Here is a 21469-nt window from a genome sequence, read left to right as displayed (position 1 = left end):
GTTATTCGAAGGTCGTAGGTTCGATTCCTGCTAGCAGCTGGTAACTTTTTCATCCACTTTTCTTTCTTCTTTCTTCTTATTTACATTCCATTGGTTCTGATAACTTCCCCTGTACATTCCTCGGCATTACTGTCTGTTATATCTCATTATATTGTGTTAAAACACGGAAATACGAGCCCTTAGGTATACACTTCTTTCCCTTATTTCATTGAACGAGGGTCTCGTAATGGCAGACTTGGTATGTTTAGGTTGTATAAGAGGGACAATTAATCAGCTGCCCGCTCATAATAAGTTCACGTGCTACGTGACGCCAAACATGCGCATAAGAGTGTTTTCGCACTCGTTGTTTGGCTTATAGATGGCGCTGACTGTCACTCCTACTTCTAAATTCACATATAAACCACGAACAGTGGATGGAGGGATGGCCGCTGTGATAGCTCAGTGGTTAGAGCATCGAATGCAATATTCGAAGGTCGTAGGTTCGATTACTGCTCACGGCTGGTAAGTTTTTCATCCACTTTTTTTCTTCTTTCTTCTTATTTACATTCCATTGGTTCTAATAACTTCCCCTGTAGATTCCTTGGCATTACTGTCTGGTATATCTCATTAATATTGTGTTAAAACACGGAAATACGAGCCCTTAGGTAAACACTTCTCTCCCTTATTTCACTGAACGAGGGTCTCGTACTGGCAGACTTGGTGTGTTTAGGTTGTATAAGAGGGACAATTAATCAGCTGCCCGCTGATAATAGGTTCACGTGCTACGTGACGCCAAACATGCGAATAAGAGTGTTTTCCCACTCGTCGTTGGCTTATAGATGGCACTGACTGTCACTCCTACTTCAAAATTCACATATAAACCAAAAAAAACTGGATGGAGGGAAGGCCGCTGTGGTAGCTCAGTGGTTAGAGCATCGAACGCGTTATTCGAAGGTCGTAAGTTCGATTCTTGCTCACATCTGGTAAATTTTTCATCCACTTTTCTTTCTTCTTTCTTCTTATTTACATTCCATTGGTTTTAATAACTTCCTCTGTACATTACTTGGCATTACTGTCTGTTATATCTCCATATATTGTGTTAAAACACGGAAATACGAGCCCTTAGGTATACACTTCTCTCCCTTATTTATTTCACTTAACGAGGGTCTCGTACTGGCAGACTTGGTGTGTTTAGGTTGTATAAGAGGGACAAATAATCAGCTGCCCGCTCATAATAATTTCACGTGCTACGTGACGCCAAACATGCGAATTAGAGTGTTTTCACACTCGTTGTTTGGCTTATAGATGGCGCTGACTGTCACTCCTACTTCTAAATTCACATATAAAGCCCAAAAAGTGGATGGAGGGACGGCCGCTGTGATAGCTCAGTGGTTAGAGCATCGAACGCGTTATTCGAAGGTCGTAGGTTCGATTCCTGCTCACAGCTGATAATTTTTTCATCCACCTTTCTTTCTTCTTTCTTCTTATTTACATTCCATTGGTTCTAATAACTTCCTCTGTACATTCCTTGGCATTACTGTCTGTTATATCTCATTAATATTGTGTTAAAACACGGAAATACGAGCCCTTAGGTATACACTTCTCTCCCTTATTTTCATTGAATGAGGGTCTCGTACTGGCAGACATGGTGTGTTTAGGTTGTATAAGAGGGACATTTATTCAGCTGCCCGCTCATAATATGTTCACGTGCTACGTGACGCCAAACATGCGAATAAGAGTGTTTTCACACTCGTTGTTTGGCTTATAGATGGCGCTGACTGTCACTCCTACTTCTAAATTCACATATAAAGCCCAAAAAGTGGATGGAGGGACGGCCGCCGTGATAGCTCAGTGGTTAGAGCATCGAACGCGTTATTCTAAGGTCTTAGGTTCGATTCCTGCTCACAGCTGGTAATTTTTTCATCCACTTTTCTGTCTTCTTTCTTCTTATTTACATTCCATTGGTTCTAATAACTTCCCCTGTACACTCCTTGGCATTACTGTCTATTATATCTCATTAATATTGTGTTAAAACACGGAAATACGAGCCCTTAGGTATACACTTCTCTCCCTTAAATATATATATATATATATATATATATATATATATATAAGGAAAGAAGTGTATACCTAAGGGCTCGTTTTTCCGATTTCTTACACAATATTAATGAGATCGAACAGACCCTTATGTCAAGGAAAGTATAAGGGAAGATATTAGACCAAATTTTAATGTAAATACGAAGAAAAGTGGGTGAAAAGATAACTTGCCGTGGGCAGGATCCCACGGCAACTTATATTTTCACCCACTTTTCTTCGTATTTACATTAAAATTTGGTCTAATATCTTCGCCTATACTTTCCTTGGCATTACTGTCTGTTAGATCTCAATTATATTGTGTTAAAACGCGGAAAAACGAGCCCTTAGGTATACACTTCTTTCCCTTATTTCATTGAACGAGGGTCTCGTAATGGCAGACTTGGTGTGTTTAGGTTGTATAAGAGGGACAATTCATCAGCACCCGCTCATAATAAGTTCACGTGCTGCGTGACGCCAAACATGCGAATAAGAGTGTTTTCACACTCGTTGTTTGGCTTATAAATGGTGCTGACTGTCACTCCTACTTCTAAGTTCACATATAAACCCCAAACAGTGGATTGAGGGACGGCCGCTGTGATAGCTGAGTGATTAGAGCATCGAACGCGTTATTCGAAGGTCGTAGGTTCGATTCCTGCTAGCAGCTGGTAACTTTTTCATCCACTTTTCTTTCTTCTTTCTTCTTATTTACATTCCATTGGTTCTGATAACTTCCCCTGTACATTCCTCGGCATTACTGTCTGTTATATCTCATTATATTGTGTTAAAACACGGAAATACGAGCCCTTAGGTATACACTTCTTTCCCTTATTTCATTGAACGAGGGTCTCGTAATGGCAGACTTGGTATGTTTAGGTTGTATAAGAGGGACAATTAATCAGCTGCCCGCTCATAATAAGTTCACGTGCTACGTGACGCCAAACATGCGCATAAGAGTGTTTTCGCACTCGTTGTTTGGCTTATAGATGGCGCTGACTGTCACTCCTACTTCTAAATTCACATATAAACCACGAACAGTGGATGGAGGGATGGCCGCTGTGATAGCTCAGTGGTTAGAGCATCGAATGCAATATTCGAAGGTCGTAGGTTCGATTACTGCTCACGGCTGGTAAGTTTTTCATCCACTTTTTTTCTTCTTTCTTCTTATTTACATTCCATTGGTTCTAATAACTTCCCCTGTAGATTCCTTGGCATTACTGTCTGGTATATCTCATTAATATTGTGTTAAAACACGGAAATACGAGCCCTTAGGTAAACACTTCTCTCCCTTATTTCACTGAACGAGGGTCTCGTACTGGCAGACTTGGTGTGTTTAGGTTGTATAAGAGGGACAATTAATCAGCTGCCCGCTGATAATAGGTTCACGTGCTACGTGACGCCAAACATGCGAATAAGAGTGTTTTCCCACTCGTCGTTGGCTTATAGATGGCACTGACTGTCACTCCTACTTCAAAATTCACATATAAACCAAAAAAAACTGGATGGAGGGAAGGCCGCTGTGGTAGCTCAGTGGTTAGAGCATCGAACGCGTTATTCGAAGGTCGTAAGTTCGATTCTTGCTCACATCTGGTAAATTTTTCATCCACTTTTCTTTCTTCTTTCTTCTTATTTACATTCCATTGGTTTTAATAACTTCCTCTGTACATTACTTGGCATTACTGTCTGTTATATCTCCATATATTGTGTTAAAACACGGAAATACGAGCCCTTAGGTATACACTTCTCTCCCTTATTTATTTCACTTAACGAGGGTCTCGTACTGGCAGACTTGGTGTGTTTAGGTTGTATAAGAGGGACAAATAATCAGCTGCCCGCTCATAATAATTTCACGTGCTACGTGACGCCAAACATGCGAATTAGAGTGTTTTCACACTCGTTGTTTGGCTTATAGATGGCGCTGACTGTCACTCCTACTTCTAAATTCACATATAAAGCCCAAAAAGTGGATGGAGGGACGGCCGCTGTGATAGCTCAGTGGTTAGAGCATCGAACGCGTTATTCGAAGGTCGTAGGTTCGATTCCTGCTCACAGCTGATAATTTTTTCATCCACCTTTCTTTCTTCTTTCTTCTTATTTACATTCCATTGGTTCTAATAACTTCCTCTGTACATTCCTTGGCATTACTGTCTGTTATATCTCATTAATATTGTGTTAAAACACGGAAATACGAGCCCTTAGGTATACACTTCTCTCCCTTATTTTCATTGAATGAGGGTCTCGTACTGGCAGACATGGTGTGTTTAGGTTGTATAAGAGGGACATTTATTCAGCTGCCCGCTCATAATATGTTCACGTGCTACGTGACGCCAAACATGCGAATAAGAGTGTTTTCACACTCGTTGTTTGGCTTATAGATGGCGCTGACTGTCACTCCTACTTCTAAATTCACATATAAAGCCCAAAAAGTGGATGGAGGGACGGCCGCCGTGATAGCTCAGTGGTTAGAGCATCGAACGCGTTATTCTAAGGTCTTAGGTTCGATTCCTGCTCACAGCTGGTAATTTTTTCATCCACTTTTCTGTCTTCTTTCTTCTTATTTACATTCCATTGGTTCTAATAACTTCCCCTGTACACTCCTTGGCATTACTGTCTATTATATCTCATTAATATTGTGTTAAAACACGGAAATACGAGCCCTTAGGTATACACTTCTCTCCCTTAAATATATATATATATATATATATATATATATATATATATATATATATATATATATAAGGAAAGAAGTGTATACCTAAGGGCTCGTTTTTCCGATTTCTTACACAATATTAATGAGATCGAACAGACCCTTATGTCAAGGAAAGTATAAGGGAAGATATTAGACCAAATTTTAATGTAAATACGAAGAAAAGTGGGTGAAAAGATAACTTGCCGTGGGCAGGATCCCACGGCAACTTATATTTTCACCCACTTTTCTTCGTATTTACATTAAAATTTGGTCTAATATCTTCGCCTATACTTTCCTTGGCATTACTGTCTGTTAGATCTCAATTATATTGTGTTAAAACGCGGAAAAACGAGCCCTTAGGTATACACTTCTTTCCCTTATTTCATTGAACGAGGGTCTCGTAATGGCAGACTTGGTGTGTTTAGGTTGTATAAGAGGGACGATTAATCAGCTGCCCGCGCATAATAAGTTCACGTGCTACGTGACGCCAAACATGCGAATAAGAGTTTTTTCACACTCTTTGTTTGGCTTATAGATGGCCCTGACTGTCACTCCTACTTCTAAATTCACATATAAACCCCAAACAGTGGATGGAGGGAAGGCCGCCGTGGTAGCTCAGTGGTTAGAGCATTGAACGCGATATTCGAAGGTCGTAGGTTCGATTCCTGCTCACGGCTGGTTCTTTTTTCATCCACTTTTCGTTGTTCCTATTTAGATTCCATTGGTTCTAATAACTTCATCTGTACATTCCTTGGCATTACTGTCTGTTAGATCTCATTATATTGTGTTAGAACACGGAAATACGAGCCCTTAGGTATACACTTCTCTTCCTTATTTCACTGAACGAGGGTCTCGTACTGGCAGACTTGGTGTGTTTAGGTTGTATAAGAGGGACAATTAATCAGCAGCCCGCTGATAATAGGTTCACGTGCTACGTGACGCCAACCATGCGAATAAGAGTGTTTTCCCACTCGTCCTTTGGCTTATAGATGGCGCTGACTGTCACTCCTACTTCAAAATTCACATATAAACCCAAACAAAAGTGGATAGAGGGTAGGCCGCTGTGGTAGCTCAGTGGTTAGAGCATCGAACGCGATATTCGAAGGTCGTAGGTTCGATTCCCTCTCACGGCTGGTTATTTTTTCATCCACTTTTCTTTTTTCTTTCTTCTTATTTACATTCCATTGGTTGTAATGACTTCCCCTGTACATTCCTTGGCTTTACTCTCTGTTAGATCTCAATATTATTGTGTTAAAACACGGAAAAACGAGCCCTTAGGTATACACTTCTTTCCCTTATTTCATTGAACGAGGGTCTCGTAATGGCAGACTTGGTATGTTTAGGTTGTATAAGAGGGACAATTAATCAGCTGCCCGCTCATAATAAGTTCACGTGCTACGTGACGCCAAACATGCGCATAAGAGTGTTTTCACACTCGTTGTTTGGCTTATAGATGGCGCTGACTGTCACTCCTACTTCTAAATTCACATATAAACCCCGAACAGTGGATGGAGGGACGGCCGCTGTGATAGCTCAGTGGTTAGAGCATCGAATGCAATATTCGAAGGTCGTAGGTTCGATTACTGCTCACGGCTGGTAAGTTTTTCATCCACTTTTTTTCTTCTTTCTTCTTATTTACATTCCATTGGTTCTAATAACTTCCCCTGTAGATTCCTTGGCATTACTGTCTGTTATATCTCATTAATATTGTGTTAAAACACGGAAATACGAGCCCTTAGGTATACACTTCTCTCCCTTATTTCACTGAACGAGGGTCTCGTACTGGCAGACTTGGTGTGTTTAGGTTGTATAAGAGGGACAATTAATCAGCTGCCCGCTGATAATAGGTTCACGTGCTACGTGACGCCAAACATGCGAATAAGAGTGTTTTCCCACTCGTCGTTTGGCTTATAGATGGCACTGACTGTCACTCCTACTTCAAAATTCACATATAAACCAAAAAAAAGTGGATGGAGGGAAGGCCGCTGTGGTAGCTCGGTGGTTAGAGCATCGAACGCGTTATTCGAAGGTCGTAAGTTCGATTCTTGCTCACATCTGGTAAATTTTTCATCCACTTTTCTTTCTTCTTTCTTCTTATTTACATTCCATTGGTTTTAATAACTTCCTCTGTACATTACTTGGCATTACTGTCTGTTATATCTCCATATATTGTGTTAAAACACGGAAATACGAGCCCTTAGGTTTACACTTCTCTCTCTTATTTCATTGAACGAGGGTCTCGTACTGGCAGACTTGGTGTGTTTAGGTTGTATAAGAGGGACAATTAATCAGCTGCCCGCTCATAATAATTTCACGTGCTACGTGACGCAAAACATGCGAATTAGAGTGTTTTCACACTCGTTGTTTGGCTTATAGATGGCGCTGACTGTCACTCCTACTTCTAAATTCACATATAAAGCCCAAAAAGTGGATGGAGGGACGGCCGCTGTGATAGCTCAGTGGTTAGAGCATCGAACGCGTTATTCGAAGGTCGTAGGTTCGATTCCTGCTCACAGCTGGTAACTTTTTCATCTACTTTTCTTTCTTCTTTCTTCTTATTTACATTCCATTGGTTCTACTAACTTCCCCTGTACATTCCTTGGCATTACTGTCTGTTATATCTCATAATTAATGTGTTAAAACACGGAAATACGAGCCCTTAGGTATACACTTCTCTCCCTTATTTCACTGAACGAGGGTCTCGTACTGGCAGACTTGGTGTGTTTAGGTTGTATAAGAAGGACAATAATTCAGCTGCCCACTCATAATAAGTTCACGTGCTACGTGACGCCAAACATGCGAATAAGAGTGTTTTAACACTCGTTGTTTGGCTTATAGATGGCGCTGACTGTCACTCCTACTTCTAACTTCACATATAAATTCCAAACAGTGGATGGAGGGAAGGCCGCCGTGGTAGCTCAGTGGTTAGAGCATCGAACGCAATATTCGAAGGTCGTAGGTTCGATTACTGCTCACGGCTGGTAAGTTTTTCATCCACTTTTTTTTCTTCTTTCTTCTTATTTACATTCCATTGGTTCTAATAACTTCCCCTGTAGATTCCTTGGCATTACTGTCTGTTATATCTCATTAATATTGTGTTAAAACACGGAAATACGAGCCCTAAGGTATACGCTTCTTTCCCTTATATATATATATATATATTTAGGGAAAGAAGTGTATACCTAAGGGCTCGTTTTTCCAATTTCTTACACAATATTAATGAGATCGAACAGACCCTAATGCCAAGGGAAGTATAGGGGAAGATATTAGACCAAATTTTAATGTAAATACGATGAAAAGTGGGTGAAAAGATAACTTGCCGTGGGCAGGATCCCAAGGCAACTTATATTTTCACCCACTTTTCTTCGTATTTACATTAAAATTTGGTCTAATATCTTCCCCTATACTTTCCTTGGCATTACTGTCTGTTAGATCTCAATTATATTGTGTTAAAACGCGGAAAAACGAGCCCTTAGGTATACACTTCTTTCCCTTATTTCATTGAACGAGGGTCTCGTAATGGCAGACTTGGTGTGTTTAGGTTGTATAAGAGGGACGATTATTCAGCTGCCCGCGCATAATAAGTTCACGTGCTACGTGACGCCAAACATGCGAATAAGAGTTTTTTCACACTCTTTGTTTGGCTTATAGATGGCCCTGACTGTCACTCCTACTTCTAAATTCACATATAAACCCCAAACAGTGGATGGAGGGAAGGCCGCCGTGGTAGCTCAGTGGTTAGAGCATCGAACGCGATATTCGAAGGTCGTAGGTTCGATTCCTGCTCACGGCTGGTTCTTTTTTCATCCACTTTTCTTTGTTCCTATTTACATTCCATTGGTTCTAATAACTTCATTTGTACATTCCTTGGCATTACTGTCTGTTAGATCTCATTATATTGTGTTAGAACACGGAAATACGAGCCCTTAGGTATACACTTCTCTTCCTTATTTCACTGAACGAGGGTCTCGTACTGGCAGACTTGGTGTGTTTAGGTTGTATAAGAGGGACAATTAATCAGCAGCCCGCTGATAATAGGTTCACGTGCTACGTGACGCCAACCATGCGAATAAGAGTGTTTTCCCACTCGTCCTTTGGCTTATAGATGGCGCTGACTGTCACTCCTACTTCAAAATTCACATATAAACCCAAACAAAAGTGGATAGAGGGTAGGCCGCTGTGGTAGCTCAGTGGTTAGAGCATCGAACGCGATATTCGAAGGTCGTAGGTTCGATTCCCTCTCACGGCTGGTTATTTTTTCATCCACTTTTCTTTTTTCTTTCTTCTTATTTACATTCCATTGGTTGTAATGACTTCCCCTGTACATTCCTTGGCATTACTTTCTGTTAGATCTCAATATTATTGTGTTAAAACACGGAAAAACGAGCCCTTAGGTATACACTTCTTTCCCTTATTTCATTGAACGAGGGTCTCGTAATGGCAGACTTGGTATGTTTAGGTTGTATAAGAGGGACAATTAATCAGCTGCCCGCTCATAATAAGTTCACGTGCTACTTGACGCCAAACATGCGCATAAGAGTGTTTTCACACTCGTTGTTTGGCTTATAGATGGCGCTGACTGTCACTCCTACTTCTAAATTCACATATAAACCCCGAACAGTGGATGGAGGGACGGCCGCTGTGATAGCTCAGTGGTTAGAGCATCGAATGCAATATTCGAAGGTCGTAGGTTCGATTACTGCTCACGGCTGGTAAGTTTTTCATCCACTTTTTTTCTTCTTTCTTCTTATTTACATTCCATTGGTTCTAATAACTTCCCCTGTAGATTCCTTGGCATTACTGTCTGTTATATCTCATTAATATTGTGTTAAAACACGGAAATACGAGCCCTTAGGTATACACTTCTCTCCCTTATTTCACTGAACGAGGGTCTCGTACTGGCAGACTTGGTGTGTTTAGGTTGTATAAGAGGGACAATTAATCAGCTGCCCGCTGATAATAGGTTCACGTGCTACGTGACGCCAAACATGCGAATAAGAGTGTTTTCCCACTCGTCGTTTGGCTTATAGATGGCACTGACTGTCACTCCTACTTCAAAATTCACATATAAACCAAAAAAAGTGGATGGAGGGAAGGCCGCTGTGGTAGCTCGGTGGTTAGAGCATCGAACGCGTTATTCGAAGGTCGTAAGTTCGATTCTTGCTCACATCTGGTAAATTTTTCATCCACTTTTCTTTCTTCTTTCTTCTTATTTACATTCCATTGGTTTTAATAACTTCCTCTGTACATTACTTGGCATTACTGTCTGTTATATCTCCATATATTGTGTTAAAACACGGAAATACGAGCCCTTAGGTATACACTTCTCTCCCTTATTTATTTCACTGAACGAGGGTCTCGTACTGGCAGACTTGGTGTGTTACGGTTGTATAAGAGGGACAATAAATCAGCTGCCCGCTCATAATAATTTCACGTGCTACGTGACGCAAAACATGCGAATTAGAGTGTTTTCACACTCGTTGTTTGGCTTATAGATGGCGCTGACTGTCACTCCTACTTCTAAATTCACATATAAAGCCCAAAAAGTGGATGGAGGGACGGCCGCTGTGATAGCTCAGTGGTTAGAGCATCGAACGCGTTATTCGAAGGTCGTAGGTTCGATTCCTGCTCACAGCTGGTAACTTTTTCATCTACTTTTCTTTCTTCTTTCTTCTTATTTACATTCCATTGGTTCTAATAACTTCCCCTGTACATTCCTTGGCATTACTGTCTGTTATATCTCTATAATATTGTGTTAAAACACGGAAATACGAGCCCTTAGGTATACACTTCTCTCCCTTATTTCACTGAACGAGGGTCTCGTACTGGCAGACTTGGTGTGTTTAGGTTGTATAAGAAGGACAATAATTCAGCTGCCCACTCATAATAAGTTCACGTGCTACGTGACGCCAAACATGCGAATAAGAGTGTTTTAACACTCGTTGTTTGGCTTATAGATGGCGCTGACTGTCACTCCTACTTCTAACTTCACATATAAATTCCAAACAGTGGATGGAGGGAAGGCCGCCGTGGTAGCTCAGTGGTTAGAGCATCGAACGCAATATTCGAAGGTCGTAGGTTCGATTACTGCTCACGGCTGGTAAGTTTTTCATCCACTTTTTTTTCTTCTTTCTTCTTATTTACATTCCATTGGTTCTAATAACTTCCCCTGTAGATTCCTTGGCATTACTGTCTGTTATATCTCATTAATATTGTGTTAAAACACGGAAATACGAGCCCTAAGGTATACGCTTCTTTCCCTTATATATATATATATATTTAGGGAAAGAAGTGTATACCTAAGGGCTCGTTTTTCCAATTTCTTACACAATATTAATGAGATCGAACAGACCCTAATGCCAAGGGAAGTATAGGGGAAGATATTAGACCAAATTTTAATGTAAATACGAAGAAAAGTGGGTGAAAAGATAACTTGCCGTGGGCAGGATCCCAAGGCAACTTATATTTTCACCCACTTTTCTTCGTATTTACATTAAAATTTGATCTAATATCTTCCCCTATACTTTCCTTGGCATTACTGTCTGTTAGAGCTCAATTATATTGTGTTAAAACACGGAAAAACGAGCCCTTAGGTATACACTTCTTTCCCTTATTTCATTGAACGAGGGTCTCGTAATGGCAGACTTGGTATGTTTAGGTTGTATAAGAGGGACAATTAATCAGCTGCCCGCTCATAATAAGTTCACGTGCTACGTGACGCCAAACATGCGCATAAGAGTGTTTTCACACTCGTTGTTTGGCTTATAGATGGCGCTGACTGTCACTCCTACTTCTAAATTCACATATAAACCCCGAACAGTGGATGTAGGGACGGCCGCTGTGATAGCTCAGTGGTTAGAGCATCGAATGCAATATTCGAAGGTCGTAGGTTCGATTACTGCTCACGGCTTGTAAGTTTTTCATCCACTTTTTTTCTTCTTTCTTCTTTTTTACATTCCATTGGTTCTAATAACTTCCCCTGTAGATTCCTTGGCATTACTGTCTGTTATATCTCATTAATATTGTGTTAAAACACGGAAATACGAGCCCTTAGGTATACATTTCTCTTTCTTATTTCACTGAACGATGGTCTCGTACTGGCAGACTTGGTGTGTTTAGGTTGTATAAGAGGGACAATTCATCAGCACCAGCTTATAATAAGTTCACGTGCTACGTGACGCCAAACATGTGAATAAGAGTGTTTTCACACTCGTTGTTTGGCTTATAATTGGCGCTGACTGTCACTCCTACTTCTAAGTTCACATATAAACCCCAAACAGTGGATTGAGGGACGGCCGCTGTGATAGCTCAGTGATTAGAGCATCGAACGCGTTATTCGAAGGTCGTAGGTTCGATTCCTGCTAGCAGCTGGTAACTTTTTCATCCAATTTTCTTTCTTCTTTCTTCTTATTTACATTCCATTGGTTCTAATAACTTCCCCTGTACATTCCTTGGCATTACTGTCTGTTATATCTCCATATATTGTGTTAAAACACGGAAATACGAGCCCTTAGGTATACACTTCTCTCCCTTATTTATTTCACTGAACGAGGGTCTCGTACTGGCAGACTTGGTGTGTTACGGTTGTATAAGAGGGACAATAAATCAGCTGCCCGCTCATAATAATTTCACGTGCTACGTGACGCAAAACATGCGAATTAGAGTGTTTTCACACTCGTTGTTTGGCTTATAGATGGCGCTGACTGTCACTCCTACTTCTAAATTCACATATAAAGCCCAAAAAGTGGATGGAGGGACGGCCGCTGTGATAGCTCAGTGGTTAGAGCATCGAACGCGTTATTCGAAGGTCGTAGGTTCGATTCCTGCTCACAGCTGGTAACTTTTTCATCTACTTTTCTTTCTTCTTTCTTCTTATTTACATTCCATTGGTTCTAATAACTTCCCCTGTACATTCCTTGGCATTACTGTCTGTTATATCTCTATAATATTGTGTTAAAACACGGAAATACGAGCCCTTAGGTATACACTTCTCTCCCTTATTTCACTGAACGAGGGTCTCGTACTGGCAGACTTGGTGTGTTTAGGTTGTATAAGAAGGACAATAATTCAGCTGCCCACTCATAATAAGTTCACGTGCTACGTGACGCCAAACATGCGAATAAGAGTGTTTTAACACTCGTTGTTTGGCTTATAGATGGCGCTGACTGTCACTCCTACTTCTAACTTCACATATAAATTCCAAACAGTGGATGGAGGGAAGGCCGCCGTGGTAGCTCAGTGGTTAGAGCATCGAACGCAATATTCGAAGGTCGTAGGTTCGATTACTGCTCACGGCTGGTAAGTTTTTCATCCACTTTTTTTTCTTCTTTCTTCTTATTTACATTCCATTGGTTCTAATAACTTCCCCTGTAGATTCCTTGGCATTACTGTCTGTTATATCTCATTAATATTGTGTTAAAACACGGAAATACGAGCCCTAAGGTATACGCTTCTTTCCCTTATATATATATATATTTAGGGAAAGAAGTGTATACCTAAGGGCTCGTTTTTCCAATTTCTTACACAATATTAATGAGATCGAACAGACCCTAATGCCAAGGGAAGTATAGGGGAAGATATTAGACCAAATTTTAATGTAAATACGAAGAAAAGTGGGTGAAAAGATAACTTGCCGTGGGCAGGATCCCAAGGCAACTTATATTTTCACCCACTTTTCTTCGTATTTACATTAAAATTTGATCTAATATCTTCCCCTATACTTTCCTTGGCATTACTGTCTGTTAGAGCTCAATTATATTGTGTTAAAACACGGAAAAACGAGCCCTTAGGTATACACTTCTTTCCCTTATTTCATTGAACGAGGGTCTCGTAATGGCAGACTTGGTATGTTTAGGTTGTATAAGAGGGACAATTAATCAGCTGCCCGCTCATAATAAGTTCACGTGCTACGTGACGCCAAACATGCGCATAAGAGTGTTTTCACACTCGTTGTTTGGCTTATAGATGGCGCTGACTGTCACTCCTACTTCTAAATTCACATATAAACCCCGAACAGTGGATGTAGGGACGGCCGCTGTGATAGCTCAGTGGTTAGAGCATCGAATGCAATATTCGAAGGTCGTAGGTTCGATTACTGCTCACGGCTGGTAAGTTTTTCATCCACTTTTTTTCTTCTTTCTTCTTTTTTACATTCCATTGGTTCTAATAACTTCCCCTGTAGATTCCTTGGCATTACTGTCTGTTATATCTCATTAATATTGTGTTAAAACACGGAAATACGAGCCCTTAGGTATACACTTCTCTCCCTTATTTCACTGAACGAGGGTCTCGTACTGGCAGACTTGGTGTGTTTAGGTTGTATAAGAGGTACAATTAATCAGCTGCCCGCTGATAATAGGTTCACGTGCTACGTGACGCCAAACATGCGAATAAGAGTGTTTTCCCACTCGTCGTTTGGCTTATAGATGGCACTGACTGTCACTCCTACTTCAAAATTCACATATAAACCAAAAAAAAAGTGGATGGAGGGAAGGCCGCTGTGGTAGCTCAGTGGTTAGAGCATCGAACGCGTTATTCGAAGGTCGTAAGTTCGATTCTTGCTCACATCTGGTAAATTTTTCATCCACTTTTCTTTCTTCTTTCTTCTTATTTACATTCCATTGGTTTTAATAACTTCCTCTGTACATTACTTGGCATTACTGTCTGTTATATCTCCATATATTGTGTTAAAACACGGAAATACGAGCCCTTAGGTATACACTTCTCTCCCTTATTTATTTCACTGAACGAGGGTCTCGTACTGGCAGACATGGTGTGTTTAGGTTGTATAAGAGGGAAAATTAATCAGCTGCCCGCTCATAATAATTTCACGTGCTACGTGACGCCAAACATGCGAATTAGAGTGTTTTCACACTCGTTGTTTGGCTTATAGATGGCGCTGACTGTCACTCCTACTTCTAAATTCACATATAAAGCCCAAAAAGTGGATGGAGGGACGGCCGCTGTGATAGCTCAGTGGTTAGAGCATCGAACGCGTTATTCGAAGGTCGTAGGTTCGATTCCTGCTCACAGCTGGTAACTTTTTCATCTACTTTTCTTTCTTCTTTCTTCTTATTTACATTCCATTGGTTCTAATAACTTCCCCTGTACATTCCTTGGCATTACTGTCTGTTATATCTCTATAATATTGTGTTAAAACACGGAAATACGAGCCCTTAGGTATACACTTCTCTCCCTTATTTCACTGAACGAGGGTCTCGTACTGGCAGACTTGGTGTGTTTAGGTTGTATAAGAAGGACAATAATTCAGCTGCCCACTCATAATAAGTTCACGTGCTACGTGACGCCAAACATGCGAATAAGAGTGTTTTAACACTCGTTGTTTGGCTTATAGATGGCGCTGACTGTCACTCCTACTTCTAAATTCACATATAAATTCCAAACAGTGGATGGAGGGAAGGCCGCCGTGGTAGCTCAGTGGTTAGAGCATCGAACGCAATATTCGAAGGTCGTAGGTTCGATTACTGCTCACGGCTGGTAAGTTTTTCATCCACTTTTTTTTCTTCTTTCTTCTTATTTACATTCCATTGGTTCTAATAACTTCCCCTGTAGATTCCTTGGCATTACTGTCTGTTATATCTCATTAATGTTGTGTTAAAACACGGAAATACGAGCCCTAAGGTATACGCTTCTTTCCCTTATATATATATATATATATTTAAGGAAAGAAGTGTATACCTAAGGGCTCGTTTTTCCAATTTCTTACACAATAATAATGAGATCGAACAGACCCTAATGCCAAGGGAAGTATAGGGGAAGATATTAGACCAAATTTTAATGTAAATACGAAGAAAAGTGGGTGAAAAGATAACTTGCCGTGGGCAGGATCCCAAGGCAACTTATATTTTCACCCACTTTTCTTCGTATTTACATTAAAATTTGATCTAATATCTTCCCCTATACTTTCCTTGGCATTACTGTCTGTTAGATCTCAATTATATTGTGTTAAAACACGGAAATCCGAGCCCTTAGGTATACACTTCTTTCCCTTATTTCATTGAACGAGGGTCTCGTAATGGCAGACTTGGTGTGTTTAGGTTGTATAAGAGGGACAATTAATCAGCGGCCCGCTCATAATAAGTTCACGTGCTACGTGACGCCAAACATGGGCATAAGAGTGTTTTCACATTCGTTGTTTGGCTTATAGATGGCGCTGACTGTCACTCCTACTTCTAAATTCACATATAAACCCCAAACAGTGGATGGAAGGACGGCCGCTGTGATAGCTCAGTGGTTAGAGCATCGAATGCGTTATTCGAAGGTCGTAGGTTCGATTCCTGCTCACAGCTGGTAATTTTTTCATCCACTTTTCTTTCTTCTTTCTTCGTATTTACATTCCATTGGTTACAATAACTTCCCCTGTACATTCCTTGGCATTACTGTCTGTTATATCTCATTATTATTGTGTTAAAACACGGATATACGAGCCCTTAGGTATACACTTCTCTCCCTTATTTCATTGAACGAGGGTCTCGTAATGGCAGACTTGGTGTGTTTAGGTTGTATAACAGGGACGATTAATCAGCTGCCCGCTCATAATAAGTTCACGTGCTACGTGACGCCAAACATGCGCATTAGAGTGTTTTCACACTCGTCGTTTGGCTTATAGATGGCGCTGACTGTCACTCCTACTTCTAAATTCACATATAAATTCCAAACATTGGATGGAGGGAAGGCCGCCGTGGTAGCTCAGTGGTTAGAGCATCGAACGCAATATTCGAAGGTCGTAGGTTTGATTACTGCTCACGGCTGGTAAGTTTTTCATCCACTTTTTTTTCTATTTCTTCTTATTTACATTCCATTGGTTCTAATAACTTCCCCTGTAGATTCCTTGACATTACTGTCTGTTATATCTCATTAATATTGTGTTAAAACACGGAAATACGAGCCCTTTGGTATACACTTCTCTCCCTTATTTCACTGAACGAGGGTCTCGTACTGGCAGACTTTGTGTGTTTAGGTTGTATAAGAGGGACAATTAATCAGCTGCCCGCTGATAATAGGTTCACGTGCTACGTGACGCCAAACATGCGCATAAGAATGTATTCACACTTGTCGTTGGGCTTATAGATGGCGCTGACTGACACTCCTACTTCAAAATTCACATATAAACAAAAAAAAGTGGATGGAGGGAAGGCCGCCGTGGTAGCTCAGTGGTTATAGCATCGAACGTGATATTCGAAGGTCGTAAGTTCGATTCTTGCTCACGGCTGGTTATTTTTTCATCCACTTTTCTATCTTATTATTTACATTCCATTGGTTCTAATAATTTCCTCTGTACATTCCTTGGCATTACTGTCTGTTATATCTCATTAATATTGTGTTAAAACACGGAAATACGAGCCCTTAGGTATACACTTCTCTTTCTTATTTCACTGAACGATGGTCTCGTACTGGCAGACTTGGTGTGTTTAGGTTGTATAAGAGGGACAATTTATCAGCACCCGCTCATAATAAGTTCACGTGCTGCGTGACGCCAAACATGCGAATAAGAGTGTTTTCACACTCGTTGTTTGGCTTATAAATGGCGCTGACTGTCACTCCTACTTCTAAGTTCACATATAAACCCCAATCAGTGGATTGAGGGACGGCCGCTGTGATAGCTCAGTGATTAGAGCATCGAACGCGTTATTCGAACGTCGTAGGTTCGATTCCTGCTAGCAGCTGGTAACTTTTTCATCCAATTTTCTTTCTTCTTTCTTCTTATTTACATTCCATTGGTTCTAATATTTTCTTCTGTACATTCCTCGGCATTACTGTCTGTTATATCTCATTATTATTATGTTAAAACACGGAAATACGAGCCCTTAGGTATACACTTCTCTCTCTTATTTCATTGAACGAGGGTCTCGTACTGGCAGACTTGGTGTGTTTAGGTTCTATAAGAGGGACAATTAATCAGCTGCCCGCTCATTAAAAGTTCACGTGCTACGTGACGCCAAACATGCGAATAAGAGTGTTTTCACACTCGTTGTTTGGCTTATAGATGGCGCTGACTGTCACTCCTACTTCTAAATTCACATATAAATTCCAAACACGGGATGGAGGGAAGGCCGCCGTGGTAGCTCAGTGGTTACAGCATCGAACGCAATATTCGAAGGTCGTAGGTTCGATTACTGCTCACGGCTGGTAAGTTTTTCATCCACTTTTCTTTCTTCTTTCTTCTTATTTACATTCTATTGGTTCTAATAACTTCCCCTGTACATTCCTTGGCATTACTGTCTGTTATATCTCATTAATATTGTGTTAAAACACGGAAATACGACCCCTTAGGTTTACACTTCTCTCTCTTATTTCATTGAACGAGGGTCTCGTACTGGCAGACTTGGTGTGTTTAGGTTGTATAAGAGGGACAATTAATCAGCTGCCCGCTCATAATAAGTTCACGTGCTACGTGACGCCAAACATGCGAATAAGAGTGTTTTCACACTCGTTGTTTGGCTTATAGATGGCGCTGACTGTCACTCCTACTTCTAAATTCACATATAAAATCCAAACACTGGATGGAGGGAAGGCCGCCGTGGTAGCTCAGTGGTTAGAGCATCGAACGCAATATTCGAAGGTCGTAGGTTCGATTACTGCTCACGGCTGGTAAGTTTTTCATCCACTTTTTTTTCTTCTTTCTTCTTATTTACATTCCATTGGTTCTAATAACTTCCCCTGTAGATTCCTTGGCATTACTGTCAGTTATATCTCATTAATATTGTGTTAAAACACGGAAATACGAGCCCTAAGGTATACACTTCTTTCCCTTATATATATATATATATATATATATATATATATATATATATATATATATATATATATATATATATATATATATATATATATAAGGAAAGAAGTGTATACCTAAGGGTTCGTTTTTCCGATTTCTTACACAATATTAATGATATCGAACAGACCCTTATGCCAAGGAAAGTATAAGGGAAGATATTAGACCAAATTTTAATGTAAATACGAAGAAAAGTGGGTGAAAAGATAACTTGCCGTGGGCAGGATCCCACGGCAACTTATATTTTCACCCACTTTTCTTCGTATATACATTAAAATTTGGTCTAATATCTTCCCCTATACTTTCCTTGGCATTACTGTCTGTTAGATCTCAATTATATTGTGTTAAAACGCGGAAAAACTAGCCCTTAGGTATTCACTTCTCTCCCTTATTTCACTGAACGAGGGTCTCGTACTGCCAGACTTGGTGTGTTTAGGTTGTATAAGAGGGACAATTAATCAGCTGCCCGCTGATAATAGGTTCACGTGCTACGTGACGCCAAACATGCGAATAAGAGTGTTTTCACACTCGTTGTTTGGCTTATAGATGGCACTGACTGTCACTCCTACTTCTAAATTCACATATAAAGCTCAAAAAGTGGATGGAGGGACGGCCGCTGTGATAGCTCAGTGGTTAGAGCATCGAACGCGTTATTCGAAGGTCGTAGGTTCGATTCCTGCTCACAGCTGGTAATTTTTTCATCCACTTTTCTTTCTTCTTTCTTCTTATTTACATTCCATGGGTTCTAATAACTTCCCCTGTACATTCCTTGGCATTACTGTCTGTTATATCTCATTACTATTGTGTTAAAACACGGAAATACGAGCCCTTAGGTATACACTTCTCTCCCTTATTTCATTGAACGAGGGTCTCGTACTGGCAGACTTGGTGTGTTTAGATTGTATAAGAGGGACAATTAATCAGCTGCCCGCTCATAATAAGTTCACGTGCTACGTGACGCCAAACATGCGAATAAGAGTTTTTTCACACTCGTTGTTTGGCTTATAGATTGCGCTGACTGTCACTCCTACTTCTAAGTTCACATATAAACCCCAAACAGTGGATTGAGGGACGGCCGCTGTGATAGCTCAGTGATTAGAGCATCGAACGCGTTATTCGAAGGTCGTAGGTTCGATTCCTGCTAGCAGCTGGTAACTTTTTCATCCAATTTTCTTTCTTCTTTCTTCTTATTTACATTCCATTGGTTCTAATAACTTCCCCTGTACATTCCTTGGCATTACTGTCTGTTATATCTCATTAATATTGTGTTAAAACACGGAAATACGAGCCCTTAGGTATACACTTCTCTCCCTTATTTCACTGAACGAGGGTCTCGTACTGGCAGACTTGGTGTGTTTAGGTTGTATAAGAAGGACAATAATTCAGCTGCCCACTCATAATAAGTTCACGAGCTACGTGACGCCAAATATGCGAATAAGAGTGTTTTACACTCGTTGTTTGGCTTATAGATGGCGCTGACTGTCACTCCTACTTCTAAATTCACATATAAATTACAAACAGTGGATGGAGGGAAGGCCGCCGTGGTAGCTCAGTGGTTAGAGCATCGAACGCAATATTCGAAGGTCGTAGGTTCGAATACTGCTCACGGCTGGTAAGTTTTTCATCCACTTTTTTTTCTTCTTTCTTCTTATTTACATTCCATTGGTTCTAATAACTTCCCCTGTAGATTCCTTGGCATTACTGTCTGTTATATCTCATTAATATTGTGTTAAAACATGGAAATACGAGCCCTAAGGTATACACTTCTTTCCCTTATATATATATATATATATATATATATATATATATATATATATATATAAGGAAAGAAGTGTATACCTAAGGGCTCGTTTTTCCAATTTCTTACACAATATTAATGAGATCGAACAGACCCTAATGCCAAGGGAAGTATAGGGGAAAATATTAGACCAAATTTTAATGTAAATACGAAGAAAAGTGAGTGAAAAGATAACTTGCCGTGGACAGGATCCCAAGGCAACTTATATTTTCACCCACTTTTCTTCGTATTTACATTAAAATTTGATCTAATATCTTCCCCTATACTTTCCTTGGCATTACTGTCTGTTAGATCTCAATTATATTGTGTTAAAACACGGAAAACCGAGCCCTTAGGTATACACTTCTTTCCCTTATTTCATTGAACGAGGGTCTCGTAATGGCAGACTTGGTGTGTTTAGGTTGTATAAGAGGGACAATTAATCAGCTGCCCGCTCATAATAAGTTCACGTGCTACGTGACGCCAAACATGGGCATAAGAGTTTTCACACTCGTTGTTTGGCTTATAGATGGCGCTGACTGTCACTCCTACTTCAAAATTCACATATAAACCCCAAACAGTGGATGGAGGGACGGCCGCTGTGATAGCTCAGTGGTTAGAGCATCGAATGCGTTATTCGAAGGTCGTAGGTTCGATTCCTGCTCACAGCTGGTAATTTTTTCATCCACTTTTCTTTCTTCTTTCTTTGTATTTACATTCCATTGGTTACAATAACTTCCCCTGTACATTCCTTGGCATTACTGTCTGTTATATCTCATTATTATTGTGTTAAAACACGGATATACGAGCACTTCAGTATACACTTCTCTCCCTTATTTCATTGAACGAGGGTCTCGTAATGGCAGACTTGGTGTGTTTAGGTTGTATAACAGGGACGATTAATCAGCTGCCCGCTCATAATAAGTTCACGTGCTACGTGACGCCAAACATGCGAATAAGAGTGTTTTCACACTCGTCGTTTGGCTTATAGATGGCGCTGACTGTCACTCCTACTTCTAAATTCACATATAAATTCCAAACAGTGGATGGAGGGAAGGCCGCCGTGGTAGCTCAGTGGTTAGAGCATCGAACGCAATATTCGAAGGTCGTAGGTTCGATTACTGCTCACGGCTGGTAAGTTTTTCATCCACTTTTT

General features: G+C 40.4%; 1 protein-coding gene and 10 non-coding genes across 11 annotated transcripts in view; all 11 read left to right on the top strand.

Annotated features, from left to right (window-relative positions):
• The window catches only part of LOC119162118 (uncharacterized), a 231908-nt gene that overhangs the window by 152555 nt on the left and 57884 nt on the right, over positions 1 to 21469 (top strand). The gene's annotated exons all lie outside the window — the stretch shown is intronic.
• Positions 5346 to 5418, top strand: TRNAS-CGA (transfer RNA serine (anticodon CGA)). Its single transcript has one exon. It is a non-coding gene; the product is annotated as a tRNA-Ser (tRNA).
• TRNAL-CAA (transfer RNA leucine (anticodon CAA)) lies at positions 7649 to 7721 on the top strand. The gene has a single exon. It is a non-coding gene; the product is annotated as a tRNA-Leu (tRNA).
• Positions 8462 to 8534, top strand: TRNAS-CGA (transfer RNA serine (anticodon CGA)). The gene has a single exon. It is a non-coding gene; the product is annotated as a tRNA-Ser (tRNA).
• TRNAL-CAA (transfer RNA leucine (anticodon CAA)) lies at positions 10768 to 10840 on the top strand. Its single transcript has one exon. It is a non-coding gene; the product is annotated as a tRNA-Leu (tRNA).
• On the top strand, positions 12966 to 13038 carry TRNAL-CAA (transfer RNA leucine (anticodon CAA)). Its single transcript has one exon. It is a non-coding gene; the product is annotated as a tRNA-Leu (tRNA).
• Positions 15165 to 15237, top strand: TRNAL-CAA (transfer RNA leucine (anticodon CAA)). Its single transcript has one exon. It is a non-coding gene; the product is annotated as a tRNA-Leu (tRNA).
• On the top strand, positions 16901 to 16973 carry TRNAS-UGA (transfer RNA serine (anticodon UGA)). Its single transcript has one exon. It is a non-coding gene; the product is annotated as a tRNA-Ser (tRNA).
• Positions 18279 to 18351, top strand: TRNAL-CAA (transfer RNA leucine (anticodon CAA)). The gene has a single exon. It is a non-coding gene; the product is annotated as a tRNA-Leu (tRNA).
• On the top strand, positions 20075 to 20147 carry TRNAL-CAA (transfer RNA leucine (anticodon CAA)). The gene has a single exon. It is a non-coding gene; the product is annotated as a tRNA-Leu (tRNA).
• Positions 21374 to 21446, top strand: TRNAL-CAA (transfer RNA leucine (anticodon CAA)). The gene has a single exon. It is a non-coding gene; the product is annotated as a tRNA-Leu (tRNA).

Source organism: Rhipicephalus microplus, chromosome 3 (genome assembly GCF_043290135.1).
Source record: "Rhipicephalus microplus isolate Deutch F79 chromosome 3, USDA_Rmic, whole genome shotgun sequence".
Classification (NCBI taxonomy): domain Eukaryota; kingdom Metazoa; phylum Arthropoda; class Arachnida; order Ixodida; family Ixodidae; genus Rhipicephalus; species Rhipicephalus microplus.
This window is presented reverse-complemented; position numbering and strand designations above follow the sequence as displayed.